We start from the raw sequence: 13,854 nt of genomic DNA, 5'->3' as shown, positions 1-13,854 counted from the left end.
CTTCTTGGACCTCGGTACCCCCACGCCCCCGCTTATGCCCCGCAACTTAGTACCACTGGGGGGATTCATGTCAGACCGGTACTCGTAAATGTGTACCCCCAACTTTTCCGCGACAACATGCATATCGGGATCGGTGAGCTCCGCTCTAGTAAGGGTATATCGGGATCATTGTAAGGGTAATAAAAGGACCCCACCCTGTTATATTCTTCTTTCCGCCATATAGTAAGAGCTTCCTGGAGCCGGGTAGAAGGTTCCTTTTCCCCGGTCATAAGGCAATGAACGCAATCTAAGAAACACGATGATTTATCCTGTACGCAATCGATCCGAATCGGTTCATGAATATCAGGGTCGAAATTCGCGTAGTCCTGGGCGTGGACCGGGCGGTCCCCGGCGGTGTATATGGGAACAAGCAACTTTCTTTTTCTATTTCCCGAGTTTTCGACGGGCATCATTAGGGTCTGGCATATGTTCGCCCGCGTTTTATGCGATAGATGATACATCGGAACGATGTCTAGGATGACCATTCGCTCTTCCTTACATTTGGTGCAGGTTACGTTGACATCTTGGCAGTTACCTCGTAAGTTTTCTGCGCGGTATTGCACGAGACACTTTTGCTGTAAGACCTTGCAGTCGCCAGTGTGGTCTAAATCTGCCTCATGAATACGACGAAGGGTATCTTCTACATTATTTTCGTGTAACACCTCTTGGCCGGCGCGAGTAAGCTCAGAACCGTTGAGTGAATAAGACCTAACTTTCCTGTTAAAGTCTCTCTTTTGCCTTGAGGTAAACGTAGGGGGGAAAGCTTCCCCACCCTCAGCCTTAGCCCTTAGGTAATCGACGATATCGGTGTAAGATTGGTAATTCATGATGAAAATGGTCGAAAATTGCGAAATTTGATTTTAACGTAAACCGACTGTATGACCTTGTAGCAATGAAATTAAGTGATAGATAAGCTTAGTTTGAGAGCAAACAATCGTAATCGGACTCTGCACCTTGAATTTGACCTCTAGGGCGAAGAATTTAAAAAAGCGCGCAAAATCTGGAAACCCCCCCCCCCCCCCGGATTGGGAAACTGGTCCGATCCTTATGAAAATTGGTGGGTGACTAATAGAGATAATTTTAGTCGGACATGCCAATTTCCAGACCCCTGGGGGGCGAGTGATAATGATTTCCGAAAATGCAATTAGCACTTTTTGTAAACCGGTAACTAATGGTCAGAATGACTTCATATTGCAATATGTTGTAGCCCTAGGCGAGGGAAGTTGACCACCGGGATTTTGAACGCATCTGGTTATTACTTCCGGTTTTACGCCCTATGTAAGCAAAACCCACTTTTTGTTATTTCTCGACCCCTGATAATGCTAGGAGGCTGAAACTTGGGGGGATGGTAGGTTGGGGGAAGACCTATAATTTATTAATGTTTGGACCCAATCCGGCGGCTACGTCGGAAGCTATTAGCACTTGAAAATTGAGTTAGGCTACTAACACCTGATAAAGATAATTGACTTGTGATTTTAATTGCACCAATGTGAAGGGGGGGGGCAACCCAGTAGGGGGACCCCTAGTGACCCAATCCTCTCCGGAACTTCCTCTGGGGTGAAAATGGCAGTTTTAGGGAAAAGTGTTAATTGACCCAAATTTTTTTCGAAAATATGGGAAGGGATGGTCCGATATGAATGAAACTTAGTGGGGATGATCTCCCATCGAAAATAAGACGTTTGGACGCGTTTGACCTCGGATGACCTCTAAGAAGTCATTTGGCATTTTGACCCCAAGACCCCCGTTTTCCTTTCTTGTATTCAGGCCACTTAGCGGTCCTTATATCGGCAGTTTATATTTTTATTTCTGAATTCAATTACTATCCAGTTTTTTGCGATTCTTTCCGAGGAAGGGAACAGTCGAGAGCAATCGATCAAAGGTGGCAGAACCCAGTGTGGTACATCGATCGACCACCAAATTCAACCTTTCAACCGGAAGGATTGTCACCAAATACCGGATCACAGCTCACCCCTTGCTGGTTCTGGTATTTAGGGAAGGGACTAAGCGGACAATATAGAAGGGATATTTTGGGTCTAAACAGTCAAATTCCCCATGATGACAGTTAAAAAATGAAATAAATGGTCAAGTCCCGAAAAAAGATCAAGTCTTTAAAAGCAATAGTTCCTCATATGGCGCAAAACTTAAGTCCCGATAGGCAAATTGCTCTATTGAAACTCAGTAAAAAGCGGTGGGAATGGGAATGGGACTTAATTTTAGTATGATATTGAGCTAGTTGGGGACGCTTAAGTTCCGAATTCCCATCAGCCTTGACCCCTTCTTACGGTGTTATGCCCTGTGTAAATAGCCCCCATCCCGACTGCAGGAGGCAAATTTTGGATACGGTAGGTAGTCACAACAGATTAGCGATAAGAAGTTATGTTTTAGAATTTGAAGCAAAAGTTATTAGCACTCGCTAAAACCACGCTGTTTACCGGAAATAAGCAATTTATGCAAAAAATTGAACGAGAGCATTGTGATAGGGCGGTATTAGACCCTAAATACTGGCGCCAACAAAAGACTCCTGATAAATGAAACTCTTTCTGCAATTCCTTCCGTTGTTAAAAGCCGTGTCCCAGGAATATTGATAGTGTACCTTAAAAATGGTATACTGATGGAAGTACTGATGGGCTCTGGATGGAACTTGGTAGATATAATCCCTATGGGTTTCTGGGTCCCTATGTTTTTCTTGGCCATTTTGGAAGTACTGCTGGGCTCTGGATGGAACTTGGTAGATATAATCCCTGTGGGTTTCTTGCCTCAAATATGAAAGATTGACCCCGAGTGACTTTTAAAGATCGTTTGGGCGTTTCGACCCAAATTTGGACAAAACACCCCCGAGTTAACTCCGGAAAGTGGCTCGCCCCCCAGCGCTAACCATTGGAAATAGATATCGATTACCTTGCTCATACTTGAGGAATTTTTTCCATCGAGAAAGGAAAACAGAACTTTTAAGGATGTGGCTACTGAATAGCAAGAATCAAGTGGATTGATGGAGAGTGGAACTAGCTGGATTGAAACGTTGGATTGAACTTAGCTATGATAGTAAGTAAACGTTACTTGCCTTTGGGTGAATTGGAAAGACGAAAACCAGCCTACCCCTAGGTCGGACAATAGTACTAAGCGAGAGGAAAGTTTATTCTCGAAGCTGAATTGCAATAAGGCGATGGTGTTTATTGATCGTGCACTCTTTCCTTTAAAGTAGATTACTAAATTATGTTCTTTTCTTTTTGAAGTCCTCTGCATTTGAATTTATTGTTGCGACCATTTGAAAAATCGGGAGGAACTTTCGGGTGTGTGTTAGTTTTTCAGGTCCACGCGAATTCAGTTACCACAAATAATCATCGGACTGGGTTGAGTGATATATCATATCAAAACCCTGTCAGTCGTGATTCTAACCACTTTAAAAACTTTTCCTAACTTTTTCCAGTGTGAATAAAGCAAGCGAACGGCCTTAAAACAGCTGAATCATGCTTTATTTAAGACCGTGAAGCTTGATTTTAAGCAAGTAAAATTAGGGTTACAGATTTTTTAGCTTCATTTTGAAAAAAAACTTTCTAAACCGTAGTTTTCGAAAGACCGTGGTCGGAACATTGTGCTACTTGTTTTTTTGATTGCAATTGAATTTCTTGTGAGTGCGAACAATACAGCCAGAAGAGCAGCTCGTGAAATTGAGCAAACAAGGTAATACAGTAAATGATCTTAAATAACCCTTTCGGGATTGTAATAGTAGTGAAACTTGGTGGCCCCGCTGAATTCCTTACCCAAGGGAGCACTTTGCTATGCCGTTAAAAACAATCCCCTAAATCTACATATTCATACAAAATGCAAACATACACACACACTTATATACATACATACATAATATACATACATACATACATACATACATACATACATACATACATGCATATATGCATACATAAATACATGCATACATAAATACATAAATACATGCATACATAAATACATGCATACATAAATACATGCATACATAAATACATACATACATACATACATACATACATACGTATTTACATACATACGTACATGCATTCATAGATACATAGATATATACATACATATATACAAACATACATTCATTCAATAATTAAATAAATAAATTTCTATCTACTTACATACTTTCTTACATTGGAAAAAAATACTCTCATTGAGTGGCTTGTTATTTTGTACGTTTTTTGGATATGTTTTGACAGTGATCCACCAGTTTTGATTATGCTCGAGGTTCGTTCAGAATTTGTTTCCTAGACGAGCCCCTGTCTAGTTTAAGGGGTTTTCAGTTGAGATCTGATTTTGTGCTCGAATTGAAAGTAGATACAGCAGAGATCGGCTATTTCTACCCTTGTTCATACGGTATACTGCCTCATTTTTTCATGAAACTAACTTGCGTCATATCTCATCTGAGTCGTGTAGAGTTTTTATTGTGGAGAGTTGCGGCATATTTTTTGGTTGCGCTAAGTCGCACAGAAATTTCTTGGTCTGGCAAAGTGACAGCATATGTTTTGTGGGTCCGGCAAAGCGGTACAGAGTTTTCTTGGTTGCATAAAAGTCGCGCCGAAAAATTCTTTGTTGCGGAAAGTCGCAACATACTATGTATGAATCGCATATCTTTTTGAGGAAGCGAGAGCCGGCTTTGAGTTGCGACGGTCGCAACCGCGCGACAGAAGTTGCTCTTCTTCGCCCTGGAATTCATTCGCTAAAATGAAGGCGCATTAACTGGTGATTTTTTTTGGATCTTGAAAGTTCTAAATTCTTCAAAAGAAGTATCAGTTTTCTTAACATTTTCCCAATTAACTATAGCTTAGTTTGTTATTTTGAAAATAAGACCACAATGCTTGAATCTGATTGGTTAAGTTTTATTCGCGCAAAAGAAAATTTGGATTTTCAATAAAAAAGAAACGCAATTAACCATTTGGAAGTTTTATGTTGTATAACAGAAAAGACCCTTTCAATGTAAGGTTAAATCAGATGCTGCTAATTCTTATGTTATTTTATTTCTACAGTATCTAGATACTCTAGGGAGGACATGTTACCTTTTATTCAGTTCGGCTCATTCTCTTAATTTAATTTTTGATCTGTTTATTTCTCAGTTGCGCGAAGACAACCAATCAGGAAGATAGAGAATTCAACTAAACGTCTGCAAATGAAAGAGCTGAATTTATTGCATTTGTTAGTAATCAAGACAAATCAGTGATTTTTGAAGAACAGGTAAGTTACAAATAAAATGTTATAATAGTTTTTTTTGTGCTTAAGTTATACCCTATTTTAGCCAAATGTTCTGCGCCGCAAGCAAAAATTTGAAAAAACAGGCCGAAAGGAATTTTTAGAAACTTTTTGGAAAGTTTTGACCAAAAAATCACGTTTTCGGCGCGCGCTCCCCCCTCAAAATTAGTATATATTGGCGCCTTTAGAAAAATTTTAGGGGTCGTCAGCCAAAAATGGATATCTCAAAATAGTACCAAGTGGGGGAAATTGAAAATGTGGAAATCGAGACAAGCGTAAAAAATCAATGGTAGTCTTTTTCGATATCTTCAAAATTTTCCAACTTCAGCGGCCCCATCTCATTTTCTGTCGGCTAGCTTGCCATGCTGCGCTCTGAATCTCCGTTGTGTTCATCATGGATGCTATAGTAAAGTTTTTGAGGCAAGTGATTCTTGGTCGGGAGGTGCGAGTTCATATAAGAAAACAATTCTGAACATTCAAATAATTTAAGATGAGATAATTTTCTTTGAAGATCGAATGGTGAAACTTTGATGAAAAAAAACATATTCAACACAAATGAAAAAAAAATCGATAAAATCATTTTTTTGTCTCCTTGACTTCATCGATTTTTTTTCATTTGTCTGTTGAATATTTTTTGTCTTCAAAATTTCACCATTCAATCTTCAAAGAATATGTTGTCGGTTGAATATGTTTTTCTCTTCAAAGTTTCACCATTCGATCTTCAAAAAAAATATCTCATTTTAAGTTATTTGAATGTTCAGAATTGTTTTCTTATATGAGCTCGCACCTACCGACCAAGAATCACTGGCCTCAAAAACTTTACTATAGCATCCATGATGAACACAACGGAGATTCAGAGCACAGCATGGCAAACTGGCCGACAGAAAATGAGATGAGGCCGCTGAAGATGGAAAACTTTGAAGATATCGAAAAAGGCTACTATTGATTTTTTACGCTTGTCTCGATTTCCACATTTTCTTCGTTTGTCTTATTGGTTTCATTGACCCTTTTCCTTTTGTATGTTGGCTAGTTTTTCTTTTTGAAACTGCTGGGGCTAGTATGAGTAGACGACTGAAAATTACCTCTCAATCACATATCTTGAGATAAGTTATTCACGAAAATAGCTGTATCAACAGACAAGGCTGCTCAATGCTGGGATTCTCAAGTATTTAAAGCAATGTTGATTTGAGTCTAGCAGCTGAAAAATTGTGGGCAGCATTAACTCTGCTACTGCCTCAAACCAAAAAAAAATTGACCAAACAGTTTCCTTAAAGAAAATTGAATTTTATCTATACTTTATTTGATTTGAAACTTGAAATATATATTTTGAGTTAAGTAATTCAAATCGAAAGGTAATTGAACTCTTTTTCGTTGAGCTGATCATGAAATAACAAAAAATGATATAAACAGACAAAATGAACGACAGATAAAATGATTTTTTTTATTTTTGTTTTTTATCCTTTTTCGATAAAAACCCTTACTCGATTTGCCTTTGTACAGTGACTGTCGAATGTACCTTGTTTCCTGTTTTCTCCAAATCATTTCATCACAAAACGTGCAAAAAATGCAAAATCAGATATCACAAGTTAACGTATGATCGAGTCGATTGATATATCATATGAAAGCCCCTTTAGTCGTGATTCGAATGATATCAGAAAAAAAATGTTGAAAAGTTTTCTGTGTCGAGAAAAACCGGTTTGTAATATTTGATTGTTTTGTTTTAATTCGAGCGAGTGAGCGTGCTTGTATTAGCTTATTTATGCTTAATTTAAGACTTGAAATTTAAGATTTATTCTAATGAACTTAGTTTTTGGAGTTTTCAGCTTCATCTTAGAATTCAAAAACTTTCAAAAAGCACAGTAACCGGCTATCCTTGTTTTGATTTGGTTTTTCTCAAAATTTAACATGTCCTTCGAATATTTAATTTTGTTTTCGAGCCAAGACATACGGTAATGTAGTGAAGAAAAATGTAAACAAGGATAACCGGTTACTGTGCAAGTAGCACAGGATGTTCCGAACATAGTCTTAAAAGATACCCCAAAGTTATTTCAAATTATTATCATTTTTTTTCGACGTCGTGGATTAGGTATTTTAGGTACAAAAAATTGGGGTTCAAAATTTAGGAATCGGTTTTATTCGACAGCCATACTATGATAAGCAAATTGAAAAACAATTTTTCAAGAAAAATTAGAAAAACGAAAAAAAAATGAAAAAAAAGCTTTTTGAGTTTATTGCAGTTTTTTGAATTTTCGAACCTTATGATTCCAAAAGGCGTTAAAATGCTCAAATTAAATTAACGTTACCAAGTAAAACTAAGTTTTTACATTTTAAATTCAGCTATTATAAGCTTTTAAGCCATAATAAGACTGCTCGCTCGCTTTATTCGCTCGAAATAAGACGAAAAATCAAAAAGTTCAAACCGGTTTTTCTTGAAACTGGTTCACAAATTTGTGGTTCGACGTGGTTTGAATCACGTCTGTAAGGGCTTTATTATGATATATCACTCAATCCAGTCCGATGATTGTTCGTGTTTCCTGATTTTGCGTGGAAAACAAAAAGAAAAAAACTAAAACACCCGAATACAAAGTTCCTTTTCATTTTCAATGTTCGGAACAACAAACTGTTAACCGCAAACAAAATCGTCATTTTTTGAAATCGTTTTTTCCTTTTTATTTAGCCCAAGTACACAGCTTGTTTTAGTTTATTTTCTCTAAAAATTCGACATGAAAGATTTTGTTCCAAATTGAGCTGACTAGGAATCTTTTTTTATGAAATTGAGAATTAAAATTTCTTATGTTTAATCAAGCAATTTTTTCAGCAGTGATTGTTTTTGTTTTTTTTTGTCTTTTTTAGCTAAAAAACCAAAACCAAGTACATCATTCTCTGCGCACTAAGGACTTTTATTTCAATTTTTTCTGACATCTCTCGAAATGAAGGTAGGAACTATATTATATACTCGGGAGAAATTTTCCCGCCACCGTTTCAACTGCGTTTGAAACAAATTCGATGCATATGTTGATATTGTGGTTTGAGTTAAAGAGAAGATTTGAAGGGCAGAAAAGGAACGGCGGGGGATCATCCAAAAAGAGCCTGAAAGCGTATTAAAGGTGATTTCTGTTTTAAGTTTATCTGCCGTGCAGACAATTTGATCAAATTGAGATCTTGATTGCGGGATGACTTTTAAGTTCCTAAGTTCAATTCAAATTTCTTGCTAAAAGAGAGGCAAATAGTGATCTCTAATTAAGAAATTTGGAATGACGAAAATGTGAATAACTTTCATGTTCGAAAGTCGAATTGAATTTTAAGATTTATCAGCTGATAAAAAAATCCAGTTTTTTGTATTTGGGATAGTTTTATGAAACAAGTGTTTATCAGAAAATATTATTGAAATTGAGAAATTCTCAAGGTGATACAGGCCATTTGACGTTCAAAAAAGGTTACTTGTTTTCTTCTGTTTTACTTTAGTTCAGTGATATTTTCCGAACATTTTAGTGGCTAAGTTTGTTGTATCATTGCAGCTGTTGCGAAGCTCTGTTTTTCTTCTGTGTCAGAAATTTTACCCTATTCAGACTGATGAGGTGAGTGGATGCCAAATTGGGTGGAAGGCCACTTTTCAGCATAATCAAATTCCCTGTTTGTACCCCGAAACTGGCAAAAAAATGAAACAATTTGATTTTCAAATAAAAATGCATAAAATTTTTTTGCACTGATTGCTTTAGTCTACAGATTCTGTGCTACTTTAAGAGCAATCTGCTGCTGTTAATCTTTAAAAAAGTTTCCACGGTTTTTGTTCCGATCATTTGAAAAATTTGAGGAACTTTGTATTCCGGTGTGTTTTAGTTTTTTTTGTTTTCCACGCAAAATGAGGTACCATAAGTAATTATTGGAATGCGTCGAGTGATATATATTAAAGTCTTTTCAGTCGTGTCCAAAATTTTCCCCCTATGTTGAGACCTATGTTAGAGTTTTAGTCCTATTTCGAGCAAGTAAAGCGATCGAGTAACGTTCGTGATAAATATTTTTTTTTCCATTTAGGCTAAAAATAAACTGAATTTAACTAAAAATAAAACCAGTTTTGGAAGAAGCTTTATTAAATGCTTTCTCGGGCATACAATTTTTCATACAAATTTTAATTTTTGAAAAAGTTGGAATTTTTAATTTTTTTTCATTTTTCGTTTATTTGTTTTTTGAAGGCAATTAGTATTTTATGCGTAACTCACTAAAGCTCTACGCGTTTGTATAGTTCTCACGCAGAAAAAACGAGGCTTGTTTGAAAATTTTTTCTAGTTGTTTACGAATCTTATTCTTATGTTATTTTATTTCTACAGTATCTAGATACTCTAGGGAGGACATGTTACCTTTTATTCAGTTCGGCTCATTCTCTTAATTTAATTTTTGATCTGTTTATTTCTCAGTTGCGCGAAGACAACCAATCAGGAAGATAGAGAATTCAACTAAACGTCTGCAAATGAAAGAGCTGAATTTATTGCATTTGTTAGTAATCAAGACAAATCAGTGATTTTTGAAGAACAGGTAAGTTACAAATAAAATGTTATAATAGTTTTTTTTGTGCTTAAGTTATACCCTATTTTAGCCAAATGTTCTGCGCCGCAAGCAAAAATTTGAAAAAACAGGCCGAAAGGAATTTTTAGAAACTTTTTGGAAAGTTTTGACCAAAAAATCACGTTTTCGGCGCGCGCTCCCCCCTCAAAATTAGTATATATTGGCGCCTTTAGAAAAATTTTAGGGGTCGTCAGCCAAAAATGGATATCTCAAAATAGTACCAAGTGGGGGAAATTGAAAATGTGGAAATCGAGACAAGCGTAAAAAATCAATGGTAGTCTTTTTCGATATCTTCAAAATTTTCCAACTTCAGCGGCCCCATCTCATTTTCTGTCGGCTAGCTTGCCATGCTGCGCTCTGAATCTCCGTTGTGTTCATCATGGATGCTATAGTAAAGTTTTTGAGGCAAGTGATTCTTGGTCGGGAGGTGCGAGTTCATATAAGAAAACAATTCTGAACATTCAAATAATTTAAGATGAGATAATTTTCTTTGAAGATCGAATGGTGAAACTTTGATGAAAAAAACATATTCAACACAAATGAAAAAAAAATCGATAAAATCATTTTTTTGTCTCCTTGACTTCATCGATTTTTTTTCATTTGTCTGTTGAATTTTTTTTGTCTTCAAAATTTCACCATTCAATCTTCAAAGAATATGTTGTCGGTTGAATATGTTTTTCTCTTCAAAGTTTCACCATTCGATCTTCAAAAAAAATATCTCATTTTAAGTTATTTGAATGTTCAGAATTGTTTTCTTATATGAGCTCGCACCTACCGACCAAGAATCACTGGCCTCAAAAACTTTACTATAGCATCCATGATGAACACAACGGAGATTCAGAGCACAGCATGGCAAACTGGCCGACAGAAAATGAGATGAGGCCGCTGAAGATGGAAAACTTTGAAGATATCGAAAAAGGCTACTATTGATTTTTTACGCTTGTCTCGATTTCCACATTTTCTTCGTTTGTCTTATTGGTTTCATTGACCCTTTTCCTTTTGTATGTTGGCTAGTTTTTCTTTTTGAAACTGCTGGGGCTAGTATGAGTAGACGACTAAAAATTACCTCTCAATCACATATCTTGAGATAAGTTATTCACGAAAATAGCTGTATCAACAGACAAGGCTGCTCAATGCTGGGATTCTCAAGTATTTAAAGCAATGTTGATTTGAGTCCAGCAGCTGAAAAATTGTGGGCAGCATTAACTCTGCTACTGCCTCAAACCAAAAAAAAATTGACCAAACAGTTTCCTTAAAGAAAATTGAATTTTATCTATACTTTATTTGATTTGAAACTTGAAATATATATTTTGAGTTAAGTAATTCAAATCGAAAGGTAATTGAACTCTTTTTCGTTGAGCTGATCATGAAATAACAAAAAATGATATAAACAGACAAAATGAACGACAGATAAAATGATTTTTTTTTATTTTTGTTTTTTATCCTTTTTCGATAAAAACCCTTACTCGATTTGCCTTTGTACAGTGACTGTCGAATGTACCTTGTTTCCTGTTTTCTCCAAATCATTTCATCACAAAACGTGCAAAAAATGCAAAATCAGATATCACAAGTTAACGTATGATCGAGTCGATTGATATATCATATGAAAGCCCCTTTAGTCGTGATTCGAATGATATCAGAAAAAAAATGTTGAAAAGTTTTCTCTGTGTCGAGAAAAACCGGTTTGTAATATTTGATTGTTTTGTTTTAATTCGAGCGAGTGAGCGTGCTTGTATTAGCTTATTTATGCTTAATTTAAGACTTGAAATTTAAGATTTATTCTAATGAACTTAGTTTTTGGAGTTTTCAGCTTCATCTTAGAATTCAAAAACTTTCAAAAAGCACAGTAACCGGCTATCCTTGTTTTGATTTGGTTTTTCTCAAAATTTAACATGTCCTTCGAATATTTAATTTTGTTTTCGAGCCAAGACATACGGTAATGTAGTGAAGAAAAATGTAAACAAGGATAACCGGTTACTGTGCAAGTAGCACAGGATGTTCCGAACATAGTCTTAAAAGATACCCCAAAGTTATTTCAAATTATTATCGTTTTTTTTTCGACGTCGTGGATTAGGTATTTTAGGTACAAAAAATTGGGGTTCAAAATTTAGGAATCGGTTTTATTCGACAGCCATACTATGATAAGCAAATTGAAAAACAATTTTTCAAGAAAAATTAGAAAAACGAACAAAAAATGAAAAAAAAGCTTTTTAAGTTTATTGCAGTTTTTTGAATTTTCGAACCTTATGATTCCAAAAGGCGTTAAAATGCTCAAATTAAACTAACGTTACCCAAGTAAAACTAAGTTTTTACATTTTAAATTCAGCTATTATAAGCTTTTAAGCCATAATAAGACTGCTCGCTCGCTTTATTCGCTCGAAATAAGACGAAAAATCAAAAAGTTCAAACCGGTTTTTCTTGAAACTGGTTCACAAATTTGTGGTTCGACGTGGTTTGAATCACGTCTGTAAGGGCTTTATTATGATATATCACTCAATCCAGTCCGATGATTGTTTGTGTTTCCTGATTTTGCGTGGAAAACAAAAAGAAAAAAAACTAAAACACCCGAATACAAAGTTCCTTTTCATTTTCAATGTTCGGAACAACAAACTGTTAACCGCAAACAAAATCGTCATTTTTTGAAATCGTTTTTTCCTTTTTATTTAGCCCAAGTACACAGCTTGTTTTAGTTTATTTTCTCTAAAAATTCGACATGAAAGATTTTGTTCCAAATTGAGCTGACTAGGAATCTTTTTTTATGAAATTGAGAATTAAAATTTCTTATGTTAAATCAAGCAATTTTTTCAGCAGTGATTGTTTTTGTTTTTTTTTGTCTTTTTTAGCTAAAAAACCAAAACCAAGTACATCATTCTCTGCGCACTAAGGACTTTTATTTCAATTTTTTCTGACATCTCTCGAAATGAAGGTAGGAACTATATTATATACTCGGGAGAAATTTTCCCGCCACCGTTTCAACTGCGTTTGAAACAAATTCGATGCATATGTTGATATTGTGGTTTGAGTTAAAGAGAAGATTTGAAGGGCAGAAAAGGAACGGCGGGGGATCATCCAAAAAGAGCCTGAAAGCGTATTAAAGGTGATTTCTGTTTTAAGTTTATCTGCCGTGCAGACAATTTGATCAAATTGAGATCTTGATTGCGGGATGACTTTTAAGTTCCTAAGTTCAATTCAAATTTCTTGCTAAAAGGGAGGCAAATAGTGATCTCTAATTAAGAAATTTGGAATGACGAAAATGTGAATAACTTTAATGTTCGAAAGTCGAATTGAATTTTAAGATTTATCAGCTGATAAAAAAATCCAGTTTTTTGTATTTGGGATAGTTTTATGAAACAAGTGTTTATCAGAAAATATTATTGAAATTGAGAAATTCTCAAGGTGATACAGGCCATTTGACGTTCAAAAAAGGTTACTTGTTTTCTTCTGTTTTACTTTAGTTCAGTGATATTTTCCGAACATTTTAGTGGCTAAGTTTGTTGTATCATTGCAGCTGTTGCGAAGCTCTGTTTTTCTTCTGTGTCAGAAATTTTACCCTATTCAGACTGATGAGGTGAGTGGATGCCAAATTGGGTGGAAGGCCACTTTTCAGCATAATCAAATTCCCTGTTTGTACCCCGAAACTGGCAAAAAAATGAAACAATTTGATTTTCAAATAAAAATGCATAAAATTTTTTTGCACTGATTGCTTTAGTCTACAGATTCTGTGCTACTTTAAGAGCAATCTGCTGCTGTTAATCTTTAAAAAAGTTTCCACGGTTTTTGTTCCGATCATTTGAAAAATTTGAGGAACTTTGTATTCCGGTGTGTTTTAGTTTTTTTTGTTTTCCACGCAAAATGAGGTACCATAAGTAATTATTGGAATGCGTCGAGTGATATATATTAAAGTCTTTTCAGTCGTGTCCAAAATTTTCCCCCTATGTTGAGACCTATGTTAGAGTTTTAGTCCTATTTCGAGCAAGTAAAGCGATCGAGTAACGTTCGTGATAAATATTT

The 13,854-nt window shown here is 35.6% G+C and overlaps 1 protein-coding gene across 2 annotated transcripts in view; it reads left to right on the top strand.

Moving 5' to 3' along the window:
• Window positions 1-13,854, top strand: part of LOC134840219 (kinesin-like protein KIF9) — a 510,307-nt gene that overhangs the window by 342,628 nt on the left and 153,825 nt on the right. The gene's annotated exons all lie outside the window — the stretch shown is intronic.

This window comes from Symsagittifera roscoffensis, chromosome 1, assembly GCF_963678635.1.
Source record: "Symsagittifera roscoffensis chromosome 1, txSymRosc1.1, whole genome shotgun sequence".
NCBI classification, from domain to species: domain Eukaryota; kingdom Metazoa; phylum Xenacoelomorpha; order Acoela; family Convolutidae; genus Symsagittifera; species Symsagittifera roscoffensis.
The sequence above is the reverse complement of the archived record's forward strand: the minus strand, read 5'-3'. Positions and strand labels throughout refer to the sequence as shown.